Consider the following 22595-nt stretch of genomic DNA (forward strand, 5'->3'; position numbering starts at 1 on the left):
CCACTTGCATGATAGTCATTCAGTAGATATGGTTTTCAACTTGAATCTTTAATAAATGTTTGCCTGTGGAAAGATGGTTATCGTTGTTCCGGTGAAGTTTAGAGTTGCATGTTCACTTTTGTGCTATGTTATCTTATACTCTATGATCATGTTATACCTGTTAGTATTACCTTTCATATGATTATGCTGGTTAGTAGTACATGTCGATGTTGGTGATGGTCATGCTAGTCAGTATGCCATGTTCAGTGGATATGAGTTATTGTTGGTATGGTGGAAAGTTATGTGATACTCTCATGATGATGTTGATATCATGTTCATGTATTATAGTTGGCATCATGTTATTTTATCATGGCTCGGCATATTTGCATTCAAGTTAACCGGGTTAAATTGAACTTGAACAACTGTTGGCTGAGTCAAGCTGCCTCTGAATCGGTGCTGACCAGTGCAACCACGCTTACCGGTATGGGAGGGTCCTAACTGGGTCTATTGTCGTGCCTCTGGTCGGTACCTCAATGTAGGTAAGGTTATGGGCGCATGCTACCCTGATCAGGTAGGCGGAGCATAACCTTGTGAGCCCGTTGTTAAGTTAATTTTGGTACCGGATCCAAGTGTGGATCGTGGCCACGATGGTGGTCAAGGTGTTTGGAGGTAGACAGAAGGCCACCCAGGACTAGCCCGGTGGGATCTGAGTCGGAAGGGCCGGGAGAGTGTCATGACAATAGATCGGTTTTGTCGAAACGCCGTTGGTCCACCCAAATGGGAGAGTGAGGCCATGGGTTCCGTAGTGTGGGTAAAGTGTACTAACCTCTGCAGAGTGTATATTAATCTATCGATAGCCGCGCCCGCGGATAAGGGCCCAGGTCGAGAGAAGGTCACACCATGAGTCAACAGTAATAAAAATAATGTGCTTAATAATAGTGAGATAAGTTGGCCAAGTGTTGGTCAGGTTGTGATCGCCATAAGGATCACAGGCCAGGTAGTGGTCGGGTTGTGATCGCCATAAGGATCATGGGCCATGTATTGGTCGGGTTGTGATCGCCGTAAGGATCACGGTTTGAGACTAAGTGTTGGTCGTGGTTGTGATCGTCATAAGGATCACGATGGTATCGAGGATACCGAGTCGTTGTATATTCGTGATGTTGTACGAGAGTCGTGGGTAAAGATCAAGCTCCTTGTGGTCATTTATGGATTACTACGGTATTCTTTATACCAAGCTTGATTTGATCCTGAGATGATCGTGTGATGTCCAAGGTTGGTATGTGATGCATGTGTTGGTTACGAGGTAACCGAGCAGATAGTGGTGCATATAGTGTTATCATGTTGCATGCTAGTATTGTTGGATTAATATCTTCATGTTGAGATAGTTGTATCATGTTTATGTTGGTCATGCCATGTTATGCTAATGATATCATGATAATCCTTGCTTAACCTGTAATGGCCATGTTGTTGTTTGTCTTGATTGCTTCTGGTTATTGTGAGCTTGCAAGTACATTCAATGTACTGACCTAGCGTGTCATGCCAGTTTGTAGGTCATGCCAGATTTGATTGATTGCTTGCTGTGGTTTCCGGTCGTGCGAGCTAGGATAAGCATTCCAGCCAGAGTCCCTGCGGAGTGGAGTTCACCATCGTCGCCGTTGTTCTGCTGCTAGAGTTATTCCGCTGCTTCGAGTTGTTCGGTTGCTTGCATAGAGCAACTGCGGATGGCGTAGTGTCGTCGTACCGATGTTACTCATTGTAATATCGGAGACCTTGTATTCATATTCGTGTAATAATAGAAGGCTGGTTTGTTCTATGCTAAATAGTGTCGTATTCCAGAAGACTTCTCCTTGATCTCTGGGCTGGAATACGGGGCGTTCCGGTTTCTCGTAGCCGGAGTGCCACATACGACGCTTTGTTTAGAACTGCACCAACTGACAGCTCCACCATTCAATGTAAACACGTATCCGGTTTGCGATTTAGAATCGTCCGGATCAGTGTCAAAGCTTGCATCGACGTAACCATTTACGACTAGCTCTTTGTGACCTCCATAAACGAGAAACATATCCTTAGTCCTTTTCAAGTATTTCAAGATGTTCTTGACCGCTGTCCAGTGATCCACCCCTAGATTAGTTTGGTACCTCCCTGCTAAACTAATAGCAAGGCACACATCAGGTCTGGTACACAGCATTGCATACATGATAGAGCCTATGGCAGAAGCATAGGGAACTTCTTTCATTTTCTCTCTATCTTCTGCAGTGGTCGGGCATTGAGTCTGACTCAATTTCACACCTTGTATTACAGGCAAGAACCCTTTCTTTTCTTGATCCATTTTGAACTTTTTCAGAACTTTATCAAGGTATGTACTTTGTGAAAGTCCAATTAAGCGTCTTGATCTATCTCTATAGATATTGATGCCCAATATGTAAGCAGCTTCACCGAGGTCTTTCATTGAAAAACTTTTATTCAAGCATCCTTTTATATGTCATCCACATATAATATTAGAAATGCTACAGAGCTCCCACTCACTTTCTTGTAAATACAGGCTTCTCCAAAAGTCTGTATAAAATCATAGGCTTTGGTCACTTCTTGAAATTCCATTTATTCTCGATGGCTTGCTGATCATCGGGCAAGTCAACCAAAGTCCACACTTTGTTCTCATACATGGATCCCATCTCAGATTTCATGGCCTCAAGCCATTTTGCTGAATCTAGGCTCATCATCGCTTCCTCGTAGTTTGTAGGTTCGCCATGGTCAAGTAACATGACCTCCAGAATAGGATTACCGTACCACTCTAGTGTTGATCTTACTCTGGTTGACCTACGAGGTTCTGTAGTAACTTGATCTGAAGTTTCATTATCAACATCATTAGCTTCCTCACTAATTGGTGTAGTCGTCACAGGAACCAGTTTCTATGATGAACTATTTTCCAATAAAGGAGCAGGTACAGTTACCTCATCAAGTTCTACTTTCCTCCCACTCACTTCTTTCGGGAGAAACTCCTCTAGAAAGGATCCATTCTTGGCAACAAATGTCTTGCCTTCAGATCTGTGATAGAAGGTGTACCCAACAGTTTCCTTTGGGTATCCTATGAAGACACATTTCTCCGATTTGGGTTCGAGCTTCTCAGGTTGAAGCTTTTTCACATAAGCATCACAGACCCAAACTTTAAGAAACGACAACTTTGGTTTCTTGCCAAACCACAGTTCATAAGGCGTCGTCTCAACGGACTTTGATGGTGCCCTATTTAACATGAATGCGGCCGTCTCTAAAGCATAACCCCAAAACGATAGCGGTAAAACAGTAAGAGACATCATAGATCGCACCATATCTAGTAAAGTACGACTACGACGTTCGGACACACCATTACATTGTGGTGTTCCGGGTGGCATGAGTTGCGAAACTATTCCGCATTGCTTCAAATGTAAACCAAACTCGTAACTCAAATATTCTCCTCCATGATCAGATCGTAGAAACTTTATTTTCTTGTTATGATGCTTTTTAACTTCACTCTGAAATTCATTGAACTTTTCAAATGTTCCATACTTATGTTTCATCAAGTAGATATACCCATATCTGCTCAAATCATCTGTGAAGGTGAGAAAATAACGATATCCGCCGCGAGCCTCAATATTCATCGGACCACATACATCAGTATGTATGATTTCCATCAAATCAGTTGCTCGCTCCATAGTTCCGGAGAATGGAGTTTTAGTCATCTTGCCCATAAGGCATGGTTCGCAAGTACCAAGTGATTCATAATCAAGTGATTCCAAAAGTCCATCAGTATGGAGTTTCTTCATGCGCTTTACACCAATATGACCTAAACGGCGGTGCCACAAATAAGTTTCACTATCATTATCAACTCTGCATCTTTTGGCTTCAACATTATGAATATGTGTATCACTACTATCGAGATTCATCAAAAATAGACCACTCTTCAAGGGCGCATGACCATAAAAGATATTACTCATATAAATAGAATAACCATTATTCTCAGATTTAAATGAATAATCATCTCGCATCAAACAAGATCCAGATATAATGTTCATGCTCAACACTGGCACCAAATAACAATCATTTAGGTCTAAAACTAATCCCGAAGGTAGATGTAGAGGTAGCGTGCCGACGGCGATCACATCAACTTTGGAACCATTTCCCACGCGCATCGCCACCTCGTCCTTAGCCAGTGTCCGCTTAATCCGTAGTCCCTGTTTTGAGTTGCAAATATTAGCAACAGAACCAGTATCAAATACCCAGGTGCTACTGCAAGCTCTGGTAAGGTACACATCAATAACATGTATATCACATATACCTTTGTTCACCTTGCCATCCTTCTTATCCGCCAAATACTTGGGGCAGTTCCGCTTCCAGTGACCAGTATGCTTGCAGTAGAAGCACTCAGTCTTAGGCTTAGGTCCAGACTTGGGTTTCTTCTCTTGAGCAGCAACTTGTTTGTTGTTCTTCTTGAAGTTTCCCTTCTTTTTCCCTTTGCCGTTCTTCTTGAAACTGGTGGTCTTATTGACCATCAACACTTGATGCTCCTTCTTGATTTCTACCTCCGCAGCCTTTAGCATTGCGAAGAGCTCGGGAATTGTCTTATCCATCCCTTGCATATTATAGTTCATCACGAAGCTCTTGTAGCTTAGTGGCAGTGACTGAAGAATTCTGTCAATGACGCTATCATCCGGAAGATTAACTCCAAGTTGAATCAAGTGATTATTATACCCAGACATTTTGAGTATATGCTCACTGACAGAACTATTCTCTTCCATCTTGCAGCTGTAGAACTTATTGGAGACTTCATATCTCTCAATCCGGGCATTTGCTTGAAATATTAACTTCGACTCCTGGAACATCTCATATGCTCCATGATGTTCAAAACATCGTTGAAGTCCCAATTCTAAGCCGTAAAGCATGGCACACTAAACTATCGAGTGGTCATCAGCATTGCTCTGCCAGACATTCACAACATCTGGTGTTGCTCCTGCAGCAGGTTTGGCACCCAGCGGTGCTTCCAGGACGTAATTCTTCTGTGCAGCAATGAGGATAATCCTCAAGTTACGGACCCAGTCCGTGTAATTGCTACCATCATCTTTCAACTTTGCTTTCTCAAGGAACGCATTAAAATTCAACGGAACAACAGCACGAGCCATCTATCTACAACAAACATAGACAAGCAAAATACTATCAGGTACCAAGTTCATGATAAATTTAAGTTCAATTAATCATATTACTTAAGAACTCCCACTTAAATAGACATCCCTCTAATCATCTAAGTGATCACGTGATCCAAATCAACTAAACCATAAACGATCATCACGTGAAATGGAGTAGTTTTCAATGGTGAACATCACTATGTTGATCATATCTACTATATGATTCATGCTCGACCTTTCGGTCTTAGTGTTCCAAGGCCATATCTGCATATACTAGGCTCGTCAAGTTTAACCTGAGTATTCTGCGTGTGCAAAACTGGCTTGCATCCATTGTAGATGGACGTAGAGCTTATCACACCCGATCATCACCTGGTGTCTAGGCACGACAAACTTTGGCAACGGTGCATACTCAGGGAGAACACTTTTATCTTGAAATTTAGTGAGAGATCATCTTATAATGCTACCGTCAATCAAAGCAAGATAAGATGCATAAAAGATAAACATCACATGCAACCAATATAAGTGAGATGATATGGCCATCATCATCTTGTGCTTGTGATCTCCATCTCCCGAAGCACCGTCACGATCACCATCGTCACCGGCGCGACACCTTGATCTCCATCATAGCATCATTGTCGTCTCGCCAACTATTGCTTTTACGACTATCGCTACCGCTTAGTGATAAGGTAAAGCAATTACAGGGCGATTGCATTGCATACAATAAAGAGACAACCATATGGCTCCTGCCAGTTGCCAATAACTCGGTTACAAAACATGATCATCTCATACAATAAAATATAGCATCATGTCTTGACCATATCACATCACAACATGCCCTGCAAAAACAAGTTAGACGTCCTCTACTTTGTTGTTGCAAGTTTTACGTGGCTGCTACGGGCTGAGCAAGAACCGTTCTTACCTACGCATCAAAACCACAACGATAGTTCGTCAAGTTAGTGATGTTTTAACCTTCTCAAGGACCGGGCGTAGCCACACTCGGTTCAACTAAAGTTGGAGAAACTGGCGCCCGCCAGCCACCTGTGTGCAAAGCACGTCGGTAGAACCAGTCTAGCGTAAGCGTACGCGTAATGTCGGTCCGGGCCGCTTCATCCAACAATACCACTGAACCAAAGTATGACATGCTGGTAAGCAGTATGACTTGTATCGCCCACAACTCACTTGTGTTCTACTCGTGCATATAACATCAATGCATAAAACCTAGGCTCGGATGCCACTGTTGGGGAACGTAGTAATTTCAAAAAAATTCCTACACACACGCAAGATCATGGTGATGCATAGCAACGAGAGGGGAGAGTGTGTCCACGTACCCTCGTAGACCGAAAGCGGAAGCGTTAGCACAACGCGGTTGATGTAGTCGTACGTCTTCACGGCCCGACCGATCAAGCACCAAAACTACGGCACCTCCGAGTTCTTGCACACGTTCAGCTCGATGACGTCCCTCGTACTCTGAGCCAGCCGAGTGTCGAGGGAGAGTTCCGTCAGCACGATAGTGTGGTGACGATGATGATGTTCTACCATCGCAGGGCTTCGCCTAAGAACCGCTACGATATTATCAAGGAGGACTATGGTGGAGGGGGCACCGCATACGGCTAAGAGATCAATGATCAATTGTTGTGTCTATGGGGTGCCCCCCTCCCCCGTATATAAAGGAGTGGAGGAGGGGGTCGGCCAAGGGGGGTGGCGCGCCCTAGGGGGGAGTCCAACTCCCACCGGGAGTAGGACTCCCTCTTTTCCTATTAGGAGAGGGAGAGGGAAGGAAGAGGAACGAGGGAGGAAGGAAAGGGGGGCCGCCCCCCCTCCCAATTCGAATTGGGCTTGGGGGGCGCCCCCTCCCTTGCTCCTTTCCCCTCCTTTCCACTAAGGCCCATTAAGGCCCATATACCTCCCGGGGGGTTCCGATAACCTCCCGGAGCTCCGGTATTGTCCCAATCTCACTCGGAACCTTTCTGGTGTCCAAATATAGTCGTCCAATATATCGATCTTCATGTCTCGACCATTTTGACACTCCTCGTCATGTCCATGATCACATCCAGGACTCTGAACAACCTTCGGTACATCAAAACACATAAACTCATAATATAACTGTCATCTTACTTTAAGCGTGCGGACCCTACGGGTTCGAGAACTATGTAGACATGACCGAGACACGTCTCCGGTCAATAACCAATAGCGGAACCTGGATGCTCATATTGGCTCCTACATATTCTACAAAAATCTTTATCGGTCAAACCGCACAACAACATACATTGTTCCCTTTGTCATCGGTATTTTACTTGCCCGAGATTCGATCGTCGGTGTCTCAATACCTAGTTCAATCTCGTTACCGGCAAGTCTCTTTACTCGTTACGTAATGCATCATATCGTAACTAACTCATTAGTTACATTGCTTGCAAGGCTTATAGTGATGTGCATTACCGAGAGGGCCCAGAGATACCTCTCTGACAATCGGAGTGACAAATCTGAATCTCGAAATACGTCAACTCAACAAGTACCTTTGGAGACACCTGTAGAGCACCTTTATAATCACCAAGTTATGTTGTGACGTTTGGTAGCACACAAAGTGTTCCTCTGATAAGCGGGAGTTACATAATCTCATAGTCATAGAAACATGTATAAGCCATGAAGAAAGCAATAGCAACATACTAAACGATCAAGTGCTAAGCTAACGGAATGGGTCAAGTCAATCACATCATTCTCCTAATGATGTGGTCTTGTTAATCAAATGACAACTCATGTCTATGGTTAGGAAACTTAACCATCTTTGATTTACGAGTTAGTGAAGTAGAGGCATACCAGTGACACTATGTTTGTCTATGTATTCACACATGTATTATGTTTCCGGGTAATACAATTCTAGCATGAATAATAAACATTTATCATGATATGAGGAAATAAATAATAACTTTATTATTGCCTCTAGGGCATATTTCCTTCAGGGGAGTCCTACTAGGACTCCGCTCCTAGTAGGATTCGGCCCCCCATTCCTTCCAATGGAGAGGGGAAACGGGAAAGAGGGGAGAGGGAGAAGGAAAAGAGGGGTCGTGCCCCCACCCCTTGTCCAATTCAGATTGGGCAGGGGGGGCGCATGCCACCTCTTGTGGCTTGTCTCCCTCTCTCCACTATGGTCCATGAGGCCCATTAACTTTCCCGTGGGGTTCCTGTAACCTCCCGGTGCTCCGAAAAATCCCTGAACATTTTTGGAACCATTCTGGTGTCCGTATATAACCTTCCAATATATCATTCTTTACCTCTCGGCCATTTCGAGACTCCTCGTTATGTCTGTGATCTCATCAGGGACTCTGAACAAATTTTGGTCACTAAAACACATAACTCATAATATAAATCATCATCGAACGTTAAGCGTGCGGACCCTACGGGTTCGAGAACTATGTAGACATGACCGAGATACATCTCCGGTCAATAACAAATAGCAGAACCTGGATGCTCATATTGGTTCCCACATATTCTACGAAGACCTTTATCGGTCAAACCGCATAAGAACATACATTATTCCCTTTGGCATTGGTATGTTACTTGCCCGATATTCGATCGTCGGTATCCTCATAGCTAGTTCAATCTCGTTACCGGCAAATCTCTTTACTCGTTCCATAATGCATCATCCCGTAACTAACTCATTAGTTACATTGCTTGCAAGGCTTATAGTGATGTGCATTACCGAGAGGGCCCAGAGATACCTCTCTGATACTCGAAGTAACAAATCCGATCTATGCCAGCCCAACAAACACCTTCGGAGACACATGTATAACATCTTTATAATCACCTAGTTATGTTGTGACGTTTGATAGCACACAAGGTGTTCCTCCGGTATTCGGGAGTTGCATAATCTCATAGTCATAGGAATATGTATAAGTCATGAAGAAAGCAATAGCAATAAAACTTAATGATCATTATGCTAAGCTAACGGATGGGTCTTGTCCATCACACCATTCTCTAATGATGTGATCATGTTCATTAGATGACAACACATGTCTATGGTCAAGAAACTTAACCATCTTTGATTGACGAGCTAGTCAAGTAGAGGCATACTAGGGACACTCAATATTGTCTATGTTTTCACACATGTACTAAGTTTCCGGTTAATACAATTCTAGCATGAATAATAAATATTTATCATGATATAAGGAAATATAAATAATAACTTTATTATTGCCTCTAGGGCATATTTCCCTCAGTCTCCCACATGCACTAGAGTCAATAATCCAGATTACATAGTAATGATACTAACACCCATGGAGTCTTGGTGCTGATCATGTTTTGCTCGTGGAAGAGGCTTAGTCAACGGGTCTGCTACATTCAGACGTATATATTTTGCAAATTTCTATGTCTATAATGCTCGGCACAGAGCAACTCTAGCTAATTGCTCCCACTTTCAATATATATCCAGATTGAGACTCAGAGTCTTACGGATCGGTGTCAAAGCTTGCATCGATGTAACTCTTTACGATGAACTCTTTATCACCTCCATAACCAAGAAATATCTCCTTATTCTTCTAAGGATAATTTTGACCGCTGTCTAGTGATCTACTCCTAGATCACTATTGTACCCCTTTGCCAAACTCATGGCAAGGTACACAATAGGTCTGGTATACAGCGTGGCATACTTTATAGAACCTATGGCTGAGGCATAGGGAATGACTTTCATTCTCTCTCTATCTTCTGTCGCGGTTGGGTTTTGAGTCTTACTCAACTTCATACCTTACAACTCAGGCAAGAACTCCTTCTTTGACTGATCCATTTTGAACTCCTTCAAAATCTTATTAAGGTATGCACTCATCGAAAGTCTTATCAAACGTCTTGATCTATTTCTATAGAACTTGATGCCCAATTTGTAAGCAGCTTCACCGAGGTCTTCCTTTGAAAAACTCCTTTCAAGCACTCCTTTTTGCTTTCCACAAAATTCTACATCATTTCCGATCAACAATATGTCATTCACATATACTTATCAGAAAGGATGTAGTGCTCCCACTAACTTTCTTGTAAATACATGCTTCATCATAAGTCTGTATAAAACCATATGCTTTGATCACCTTATCAAAGTGTATATTCCAACTCCGAGATGCTTGCACCAGTCCATAGATGGATCGCTGAAGTTTGCACACTTTGTTAGCACCTTTAGGATTGACAAAACCTTCTGGTGGCATCATATACAACTCTTCTTTAATAAATCCAGTAAGGAATGCAGTTTTGACATCCATTTGCCAGATTTCATAAAATGCGGCAATTGCTAACATGATTCGTACAGACTTTAAGCATCGATACGACTGAGAAAATCTGATCGTAGTCAACACCTTGAACTTGTCGAAAACCTTTTGCGACAATTCGAGCTTTGTAGATAGTAACACTACCATTAGTGTCTGTCTTCCTCTTGAAGATCCATTTATTATCAATGGATTGCCGATCATTGGGCAAGTCCACCAAAGTCCACACTTTGTTCTCATACATAGATCCCATCTTAGATTTCATGGCCTCAAGCCATTTTGCGGAATCTGGACTCATCATCGCTTCCCCAAAATATTTTTATCTCTAAGTTTTTCGCTTTGAGCTCTAGCACCTCTACAAATCCCTACTTCCCTCTGCGAAGGGCCTTTCTTTTACTTTATGAAATTTTAATTTTGAATTTGAGTCTCCGTCTTCTCTTATAAAAGCACCAACTAGGAGGCACTATGATGGTACTTGAGTATTGGGTGTAGTTAATATGCGAGTGTGTTTCATGAATGGATCAATGGTTGAGCATGATGGGCTAGGGATAGCTTATTTTAGTGTTGATATTTTGAAAGAGATGGTTGCTTGTTGATATTCTTGAGTATTTAAATTATCATGTCAAAACTAGACTATTGCTTTGAACAATATAAAAGTCCAAATGTCCATGCTATAAAGAAAGAATATGATATGACATGTTAGGCAGCAATCCACATCAAAAAATTTGTTTTTATCACTTACCTACTCGAGGACGAGTAGGAGTTAAGCTTGGGGATGATGATATGTCTCCAACGTATCTATAATTTTTGATTGTTCCATGTTGTTATATTATCAATCTTGGATGTTTTATAATCATTTTAGAGTTATTTTATATTATTTATTGATACTAACCTATTGACATAGTACCAAGTGCCAGTTGTTGTTTTCTGCATGTTTTTTACATCGCAGGAAATCAATATCAGACGGAGTCCAATTGCAACGAAACTTCACGGAGATTTTTTATGGACTAGGAGACACCTAATGTGCCAAGGCTGCGTCTGGGGGGTTCTCCAAGGAGAACACAACCCACCAGGGCGCGCCAGGAAGCCCAGGCGCGCCCTGGTGGGTTGTGCCCACCTCGGGTGCCCCCAGGACCGCCTCTTTGCTCTATAAATACCCCAATATTCAAGAAACCCCAGGTGAGTCGACGAAAATCAATTCCAGCCACCGCAGAGTCCAGAACCACCAGATCCAATCTAGACACCATCACAGATGGGGTTCACCACCTCCATTGGTGCCTCTCCGATGATGCGTGAGTAGTTCTTTGTAGACCTTCGGGTCCATAGTTAGTAGCTCGATGGCTTCCTCTCTCACGTTGAATTCTCAATACAATGGTCTCTTGGATATCCATATGATGTAACTCTTTTGCGGTGTGTTTTTTGGGATCTAATGAACTTTGCGTTTATGATCAGATCTATCTTTTTATATCCATGAAAGTATTTGAGTTTCTTTGATCTCTTTTATGCATGATTGCTTATAGCCTCCTATTTCTTCTCCGATATTTGGGTTTTGTTTGGCCAACTTGATATATTTATCTTGCAATGGGAAGAGGTGCTTTGTAGTGGGTTTGATCTTATGGTGCTTGATCCCAGTGACAGAAGGGGAACCGGCACGTATGTATCGTTGCTACTAAGGATAAAATGATGGGGTCTATCTCTACATAGATAGATCTTGTCTACATCATGTCATCATTCTTATTGCATTACTCCGTTTCTACATGAACTTAATACACCAGATGCATGCTGGATAGCGGTCGATGTGTGGAGTAATAGTATAGTAGATGCAGGCAGGAGTCGGTCTACAAATCTTGGACGTGATGCCTATGTAATGGCATTGCCTGGATATCTTCATGATTATTTGAAGTTCTATCAATTACCTAACAGTAATTTGTTCACCCACCGTTTGCTATTTTTCTCGAGAGAAGCCACTAGTGAAACCTACAGCCCCCGGGTCTCTTTCTCATATTATTTGCATTCGCGATCTACTTTTCCTTTGCTTTTACTTTCAGATATATTAAACTAAAAATACAAAAATACCTTGATGTGTTTTATTCTCATTTATTTTACTTGGTGTTCGATCTATCAATCTACTACAATTTTATCTCACGTCCGTTTGCCTATCTTGAGGCGACGTTACCCGGAATGGATTGACAACCCCTTTTAACACGTTGGGTTGCGAGGATTTGTTATCTGTATGCAGGGGCTATTTACGTTGTGTTGTTTGGTTCTCTTACTGGTTCGACAACCTTGGTTTCATATCTGAGGGAAATATCTACTGCTGTTGTGCTGCATCATCCCTTCCTCTTTGGGGAAAAACCGATGTAGCTTCGAGCCGCATCATTGAGCATGAGTATAATTTTCCCAAAGTTTTAAGGGTAATGCCAAAGTTTTCTGTATGTAGACTGTTGCACAAATATAAGAACTCCAATATAATCACGTCCCTAAAAATTTATAAAATCAGCCAAAAAATCATCTAGGTCGGAGATCTTGTGTTCCATATGAAACACCACATTTCAAATTTACTCCTCCGAGAATGGAGCAGTTCAAAACTCATTTTCTGCCAGTAAGATATGTGGGATGTCATCAGGTATTGACTCATCTAGGAAAAAAAATACTCTCAACTGCATGTCCAAACTTATTTTCGTAATACTTAGTAATGAACACTTTGAGTGGGATGCCCCCCTCGGTTTGGCTCTCATTCTAGTCGAGCATAAAGATACATTTCTTGACATCCCTCGATTTGACCCTCATTCTAGTCGACCATGAAGATACATTTCTTGACATCCCTCAATTAGGCCCTCGTTCTAGTCAAGCATGAAGATGCATTTCTTTCTATTTGTGCCATTGATCAATCAACACCACACCAACAGGTGCACAACAAAGCGGCAACAAACGAGGCATGTTGAGCCGCAGGACAACCTAACACCAAATAAGGTTGTTGCTAGGGTTGCCAATCTGCATCCAGAACTCTATTGAGCTCCATGCGCCGGATCCAGCCGCCATTGCTCGTGGAAACCCTGGAGTCACCATCATTGGATTTGACTGCCTGTGCCCCGGCCAACCTCCGCGCCACCACAACGTAGCTAGAACCGGGTTCTCGAGACACTAGCCCAGATCGGTCCCACAAGGTAGCGACCACCACACCCCCCTCCTCCCATCCCTTCACGAGCCTCCACTAACGCTAAGCACCAGCACCGCCTCAAGAATGGTCGCCAATGCGAGCCCAGCTACCGGCAATGAGCACCTACTACTGCACCAGGGCCAAGCACAGGCCTGCGCCGCTGCGAGAAGAGAAGTCCCCGCCTCCATCGTCTGCGCGAGGGATTTTCCTAGGCGCATCCTTCGGCGGTGACCGCGGTTTTGGTCTCCACCGTGTCACTCTGGAAGGAGTGACATGGGGGCCAGATGTGTTTTAACCAGGTCAAATTTAAGTAAGTAGGAATCAACCAGGTGTTTGCCGAGGTGAACTGGCGACTGGGAATAGTGAGCTCTTGCATATTCAAGTTGTCGATAATAGGAAATTCCATGGATCGTCAAACCAACCATTGCATAGTCAATTGCGATTTGGCATATTTGCATTCAGACTTTCTAAGTCTTAGTCGAATGAGACTTAACAAAGTCTTAGTCCATGCTATATTCGTAAGATCTTACATTGAGATCCATACATATTTTTTCCTATAGTTTTTTTCTTTTTCTCTCTTGCATATTATGTCAGTTGACTAAGACATGTTCAAATCTTAGTCGACTGAGACCAAGCCACACCCATTTGCATTTGTCTCAACTTTAGCACAAACGTTGAAATAGTGGAGCGGAAAATATATAGACTTTATTGAAGAAATATTACGTTATCTGAAGACTATTGTTGTGTTACAAATTTCACAAGCTTGAGCAGGTTCTGATCTGGCGAGCCTCCCTCTGCGATGCTCGTACACGTCGTGTCCTTCCACGTAGCCGCCCTTGCCTTTATCCCATCGTCACCCAGCAGCAGCTCGACCTTGTCCTTGACCTCCTCCTTGGTGAACACCCCTTTCTCGTCGGCGTGGATCTTGACACCTGTGCCCCACACGTTGCATATCTAGCTCTGGTTGGCGAACTGGTCGGCGAAGTAGGGCCAGCACAGGAACGGCACACCGTGCAGCATGCCTTCCATGGTCGAGTTCCACCCGCAGTGCGACACGGAGCAGGCAACAGTGGGGTGCGAGAGCACGCGCTGCTGTGGCGCCCAGCCCAGGACCACCCCCTTGCCATCCACGCGGCGCTTGAACGCGTCGAACCAGTCTTCTATGATTCCGGCGGTGATGTTCGGCCGGACCGCCCAAAGAAAAGGCCGACCCGTGAGCTCCTGGACCAGGACCGGTCCTGAGATTTTGGAGGCCCGGGGCGGGAACTAAAACTCGGGGGCCCCTTAATGTAAAATCATAAATATTATAAACAAACATCAGAGCCACATAAATTGTTATTCCATGTGTTGATGCCAACATTTTCGTCTTGTTCAGATTTAGAATTTTCATAGTTTGGTTCGTCTTCCTCTACAACAATTATCACCAACTCATGATTTGGGTATTGACAGACCAGTATTAGTGCTGAAAAGAATTGCCAGTACCTTCTATCTATGATTCTACGAAGTCATCTGCATGTTTTTTCCTTCTCATTTTTTGGCTACAAGAGTACAAGACGCAAATTTCGAAATAGCATGGTAACACACATAGCAGAAACAAATATTACATATAAGATTGAACGGTGCAAGGTAAACATCATGTATGCAAAGAGAAATTACTTAATTAGCAATGAAAAAAATACATAATATGGTTATGGCATACCTCGGACCTATGGATCGGCGACGGTGATCAGGCGATGATGATGCCACGACGTAGACTGATGTCCGGAGGTGGAAGGCGCTCAGGTGTGCGTATGCATCTGCACTCCAGGGAATCAGCGCCTGGAGACCGGAGGCGCTCGGCGATGCTCATGGTGCGTGCGCTAGTGTGATTCCCTACGTGGCTGCGTCCAGCGCTGAGACCAACCGGTTGATTTGCATCTCACGATCAGGCCCCAGGGGAAAAGATGAATAGAGATTTAGGGTTCGTCGGCATCACGGCTCGGTCGTGAAAAGAAGGAAAGAAGGAACGACATGTGGTTACGATCTTTTCAAAAGGAAAAAAATGGCCGATGATTGCGTGAACCGTGAATTTTGGCTACGTGCGTACACAATACGTCCCAGCCCTGCCTCTCTTCCCCTGGGCCATGGACCAGCTTATTTTTCCATTGAGCCATGGGCTAGCCTGGCTGCTGCGTAGCGGGAGGGGGCCCCTGGAATGTGGGGGCCCGGGGCGGTCGCCCCCTCTGCCCCCCATCAGGGCCGGCCCTGTCCTGGACCCGCGCCGCGTCGAAGACGATGAAGCTCCCGAACGCCACGTAGATGATGGAGCCGCGGGCCTGCGCGTCGAGCCAGGGCAGTCAGACAGGGTCCTCCGACCAGAGTTGGCCGGCGGACCTCGACGCCGCCGGCGCTTCGAGGAGGCCAACGGGCAGCATGTTGGGGACGAGATCCAGCGCCTCTGACTCGATCCCCTCGAAGGTGTTGCAGATGACGATGGCGGCGAGCGGTATCACGAGGTTGGTCTTGAGCAAGATCTGGATCATCAACCTGCGTGTCTCTCCGGCAAGCTGCTCACACAGACCCATGGTAGCTCGGCTGCCTTGATCGACGGCATCTTGGGGCTTAGCTGGATCATCTCATCGTTCCTCTTCACGTTCCCTGCGTTTCATATTCATACAAGCACTCGATCTCTTGCCCCCCTGGCTGCGACAGCGTCATCGCCAATGGCAAGCACCCCGTCAGCGGCATCTCCTACATGCTACTCCCTCTCTTCCTAAATGTTTGTCTTTTAGAGATTTCAAATGGGCTATCACATGCGGATGTATATAAAAATATTTTAGAATGTAGATTCATTTATTTTGCACCGTATGTAGTCACTTGTTGAAATCTTTAGAAAGACAAATATTTAGAAATGGAGGAAGTACACGGCACGCACGACATGCATGCAGACCGGCGGCGTGCATATTCGGAGCTCTCGCTTTGCCACGCCAGCACGTGCCACTTGGTTGGTTGGACGGGACAAGCAACGGTGGGTTCAGAGAGAAAGAGAAACGGGGACGCGCGTTGTTTCGGCTTCACTACGCGCGCGACACGCAACAAACTCATTTTTTTAGAGAAGAAAAGAAAAAGAAACACACGCATATCCGGGGGAAGGGGAAGGGGGATTGGGACCCACCCACGACGCCCGGCCCTGACTCTCCGTTTGTGTTTTTTGTGTTCTATCTGTTCTGCAACTCCGCCGGCGAGTCCGGTCCGAGGTTGCGGAGCAAGAGCGAGCGTCGTAGACGAAGTAGTCGAAGTAGTCGAACACGCGAAAGTAAATGACACAGAGAGATATGGAGGAGACCAGCTTTATTAATCAATGATCAGGTGTTACAATGATGGCTCCTCATTGCTTTATATAGGGACTAGGGGATCACGGGATAAGTACCCACTTAACGTAAAGTGGGAGAAATGGGAGGGGCTAGCCCGTGTGATACGCACGAGGCCGCCGCCACCCCCTCGATGCCCCTGGTTTCCCAACACTCCCCCTTGGGTAATTATCCGTATATCCATGCCTCAAAACTCCGAAAAACCCAGTCAAAAAAATATGGAGAAAGAGCACATAGTATACGTTGTTGTATTGCATAAATTGCCTCGTCAAAAACCTCGTGTGAGAAACATCAGAAAAACTCACTCAAGGGAAAAAGAGTACAATCCACTCAACCATCAAGTTGAGTACTCGATCATCAAGATTGAGATTTTAGCGACGAGTTTGTGAAGTTTCTCCCCCTGAACCTTGCATCTCTCTAAGTCTCATCATACCAATTCCACGCACACACCGTGATTTTCCGGGTAGAATTGTGTTGGGCCGGCTTCCGTTGGTAATGGGCTTTGTAAGAGCTAGGCCTAGCAAGCCACGTTCGGCTGTTAGTTAATAAGTTATCCCTAGCAAGCTACGTTGGTAATGGGCTTTGTAAGAGCTAGGCCTAGCAAGCCGATCCGGAAGAGCTGAAGGCTATGGTGAATGCTTTTTACCAGAATCTTTATGAGTCCGAGGGAACCCAGAATATGGATGAGGTTCTTGATCATGTGCCGCGGAAGGTTACAGAGGAAATGAATGCATCACTTTGTGCGCCTTATACCACACAGGAGGTTAAAACTGCTCTGTTTCAGATGTTTCCAACAAAGGCACCGGGTCCGAATGGTTTTCCGGCTCATTTTTATTAGCGTCACTGGGACATTTGTGGAGAGGAGGTTACACAGATAGTTCTGCGGATCGTCAGGGGGGAGGAGAGTGCCCAATGCATCAACGATACCATTCTTGTTCTCATCCCAAAGGTAACTAATCCCACAAATCTGTCTCAGTATAGGCCGATCAGTCTGTGTAACGTGTTATATAAAATTGCGTCTAAGGTGATTGCAAATAGACTGAAAGTTATCTTGCCTGACATCATCTCGGAGGAGCAATCTGCCTTTGTTCCAGGCAGACTAATCACGGATAATATCATAGCCTCTTATGAATGTCTGCATTTCATGAAACGATCCAGCTCAAGAGCTAACAGTTCATGTGCTCTGAAACTAGATATGATGAAAGCCTATGATAGGCTAGAGTGGTCCTACCTTAGGGCTATAATGGCTAAGCTTGGCTTCTCTCGGCAGTGGATTGATATAGTTATGGGCATGATTACTTCAGTTTCTTTCTCAGTGATGTTTAATGGTGAGAAACTTGAAGCTTTTAACCCTTCGAGAGGGATCCGACAGGGAGACCCAATATCCCCTTACCTGTTCTTGATCGCAGCAGAGGGCCTTTCGTGCCTCCTGAAATCCAGTTCTCAGTCATCAACCTTATCAGGTATTAAAGTGGCTCCTACGGCGCCAAATATTAATCACCTTCTATTTGCAGATGACAACCTGTTGCTTTTTAAGGCCAGTGTGGAGGGAGCAGTTGCGGTGTCTAACCTATTGGACAAATATTGCAGCGCTTTGGGACAGAGAATTAATCATGATAAATCCTCAAAAAAAAATTCAGCAAAGGATGCCCCGGTCAGGTTAGAGATGATGTGAAAAACTCTTTACAAGTTCATAATGAGACGCTCAATGAACGTTATCTGGGGATGCCCACTGATGTTGGCCACTCTAAGAATGGGACTTTTAAATACCTTCGTGATCGGGTATGGGAGAAGATCAAAGGATGGATGGAAAAACTTTTATCAGCAGCAGGGAAAGAGATTTTGATCAAATCAGTGGCACAAGCTATACCTGTTTTCTCTATGTCATGCTTTAGGCTCCCTATAGGTTTGTGTGAGAGCATTACCTCGATTATAAGGCAGTTCTGGTGGGGATCCAAGCAAGGAAAAAGGAAGCCATGCTGGGTGTCATGGGACATTGTGACACGGCCAAAACATCTTGGAGGTTTGGGATTCAGGGACTTGGAAATTTTCAATCTAGCACTCTTGGCAAGACAAGCATGGCGTATACACACTAATGATTCATCATTGAGTGATAGGATTTTAAAGGCAGTTTACTTTCCGAATTGCGGCTTGCTGGAGGCAGAGTTGGGATCTCACCCTTCTCAGATTTGGCGTGCGATTTTGGACGGTCGTGAAATTATGGCTCAAGGACTCATCCGGAGGATTGGGGACGGGACGAGTACAACAACTTGGACATAGAACTGGATTCCTCGTGCTCACTTGAAACGTCCAATAACCTCGCTGGTTCCTAACCCCCCGTTAATGGTGGCTGAGCTTATAGATAACACGACCGCCTCCTGGAATGAGAATCTGGTCAGGTCGGTGTTCACGCACTTTGATGCAGAAGAGATCATTAAAATACCGTTGTGCACTCGCACAATTCCAGATTTCTGGGCTTGGCATGAGGAGAGCAAGGGAGTTTTCACAGTCCGATCTGCATACCGAATGATTTTGCGCACAAAGCTTAGTAGGGAGGGCTGGATCGAAGAGGAAGCTGGCACATCAGGGAACGAGTCCGAAAGTAATCAATGGTCCTCTATCTGGCATATCAAAGTTCCGTCAAAACTTCGGGTTTTTGTTTGGAGACTTGCGAGACAATCCATCCCATGCAATTTTCTGCTGCACCACCACAACATGGCTACAAATGAGACTTGTGCTCTTTATGGAGCGCGGGACACTTGGAGACACGCCCTACTTTCCTGCCCTATGGCAGGGAGCGTGTGGGTTCTAGCGCCGGATCACGTTGTGGAGCAAATGAGTATGCACACGGAGGATAGTGCAAAGGACTGGATCTTTGCCTTACATAAAATCATGTCCCAAGATGACTTTGTGCGAGTGGTAGTAACCCTATGGGCAATCTGGGGAGCGAGAAGGAAGGCCATTCATGAAAACATCTTCCAGGCACCAGCGACACTTCATGGTTTCATCAACTCTTACATCATGGAGCTGAAACAGATAGACACACAATCTTCACCTGCTGTTGCTTGCACTGCTCCACAACGCAGGTCACCCTGGATTCCGCCTGAGGTGGGCTTCTCAAAGTTCAACGCTGACGCTGCTGTCTTGAGGCACGGAGTTGGATCCATTGGCGTCATTGCTAGGGATCAGGGAGTTACATTTTTGGGTGCCTCAGCATTAGTTTTCTGATTTATTTCAGATCCATCCACGCTTGAAGCCCTAGCTATATGTGAGGCTCTAGCTTTGGCCAATGATCTATACACTCAGAATATTCAAGTGGCTTCTGACTGCAAAGTAGTGGTGGATGACATCCATAAACGGAGCTTGGCTTGCTATGGTGCAATTATTCAGGAGATTAGAGATATGTCTAGTTTTTTCACTTCTTGTAATATAGTTTATGAAAGTAGGAGCTCAAACTTTGAGGCTCACAATTTAGCGAAGCATGCACTTACATTGGGAGGTGGCCGCCATGTATGGTTAGGCCATCCGAGAAATCTTCAGTCCGTCCCTGTAAACATTGTGACGAATTAAGAAAGCTTCGCGGAATTGTCTCAAAAAAAAGTTAATCCCACACGCATGTTCGGTTGTTGTTTAATCGATGTTTCTGTTCCCTGATCGCTCGCCTCCCCCTGCGTTGTTCGGCTGCCTACGGCATGGAAACAGCGCGCCTAGCAGCGGCGTTCGGAGGCTGGCCTTGTCCTCGGTGAGCGGCCGACGGCGGGATGAGCAGATCTATCCCGGGGAAGGCAGAAACGGCTTGCAACCTTGCCTACTCGTTCCTTCCTTTGTAATCAGATTAGGTAAGATTGCTAACTGATGTGCCTATCCACATCTAGGGCGTAGATTTCAAGGTCAGGTCGCTGAAATTCATCCAAGTTAGATCATGATTAGAATATTATTCGAACATTTATCACAATAAAGTATCACAAATTGCATCTGCCTCGTGGTTTTTTGTAACACACTATTCTATGTTCCATTTATTCCTACAAGCTCTCTATTTTGAATATATCCACAAATTACGACGATCAATTTATGTGAATTCCGAATTTGTTTTCTCATCTTGTAGTATTTTTTAGGACATTTGGATGGTAATTTGGATAGCTATACTTTTGCTTGGAACAAGGTGAGTTTGGTTCCATGCATAGCCTGGTTTTATGACTTTTATTGTCAAGTCTCAAATTTATTTTGGTCTATGAAATTGAACATCGATATGTTACATATTAATTCACTTTAAAACTACATTTTATGGCTTTGTTTTTTCGTTATTAGTGTCGATTTGTGCTTCTGAAGTTTGGGATTATTTTACATGTTGTTTCTATCAGAACATCAGATTTTTATTTCGACATTAGACACTTAGGCTCAAGCTTGCCCAGGCTCCAGAAAAGTTCTGGCTCCGCCACTGGATACATGAGTGCTCCAACTGCACTCAGGTAAGGAACCTCCCCCTCTTCCTTTGACCTGAACGGGTCCTTGTTTGGCTGTAAAGACCTCCCGACCATCGGGGTCTTAAAAGGATATGCCTTATCAAATCCAAATCTTTCCAACACCTTCTGGGTGTAGGCCGACTGGTGCACTAGAATCCCATCAGGGGAATGTTCAAGTTGCAGACCTAGACATAACTTGGTTTTACACAAATCCTTCATCTCGAATTTCGACATCAGGTAGGAACTCGCTTCCTCAATATCCTCAGATGTGCCGATTATGTTTAAATCGTCCACGTACACCGAGATTATACAGAATCCATCTTGGGATCGCCAAAACACATGGGCAATCTTTATTGCTCGTGTAGCCCTTCTCATGAAGGAAATCACTTAAAGCGATTGTACCATATTCTACCAGACTGTCTGAGTCCGTACAGTGCCTTTTGAAGTTGAACACTGTATAGACCCATGTTTGCTCTATCATGGTTTGAAACAGGGATACCTTCTGGAACCTTCATGTATATGTTTGAATCCAAGTTACCATACAGGTAAGCAGTGACAACATCCATTAGTTTCATTTTCAAGCCCATGTTTACTGCCATCGAGATCAAGTATCTAAAGGTAACTCCATCCATGACCAGGGAATAAGTCTCCTCAAAATCGACACCTGGTCGTTGAGTGAACCCTTGAGCGACGAGTCTTGATTTGTACCGTACTACCGTATTATTTTCATCTCTCTTTCAAACAAAAACCCACCTATGGCCAACAGGGCGAATGTGGGGAGGAGTTCGACAAACTGGTCCGAACACCTTCCTTTTGTTGAGAGATAATAATTCAGCAGTAATTGCCTGCTGCCAATCTTTCCAATCCGACCTTTTCTTGCAATCAGCGAGCGTGTTAGGCTCAGGGTCAAGATCTATGATTGAGGCAATTTTCGTAGCAAAGTTGATGTCGACAATCACTGTTGCTCAGTTCAGGGACTCCCCCATATAAATATAATTTATGGCCATTTCGTCATGGAGCGCATCCGGCGCAAACACTTGCTCTACCAAATTTCCCATTATGGGAGCAAGGTCCTTTTGATTCCCCGATGTGTGCGCTCACATCTCCGCTGGGTGTTTCCCCTATGGGAAAGTTTAAGTCCAGAATTTCGTGCACTGAATTTTCCGTACTTGTGCCAGGTCTCGACTGGCTCCCCGTTTCAATTTGGGGTACTTTGGCGACAGGCTGTAATAAATCTCTCTTATCCT

At 44.5% G+C, this 22595-nt stretch overlaps 1 pseudogene; it reads right to left on the minus strand.

Annotated features, from left to right (window-relative positions):
• Positions 1 to 14270: 14270 nt before the first annotated feature.
• LOC123115053 (UDP-glycosyltransferase 83A1-like) lies at positions 14271 to 16128 on the minus strand (annotated as a pseudogene).
• Positions 16129 to 22595: the final 6467 nt, after the last annotated feature.

Source organism: Triticum aestivum, chromosome 5B (assembly GCF_018294505.1).
Source record: "Triticum aestivum cultivar Chinese Spring chromosome 5B, IWGSC CS RefSeq v2.1, whole genome shotgun sequence".
In the NCBI taxonomy this organism is placed as follows: domain Eukaryota; kingdom Viridiplantae; phylum Streptophyta; class Magnoliopsida; order Poales; family Poaceae; genus Triticum; species Triticum aestivum.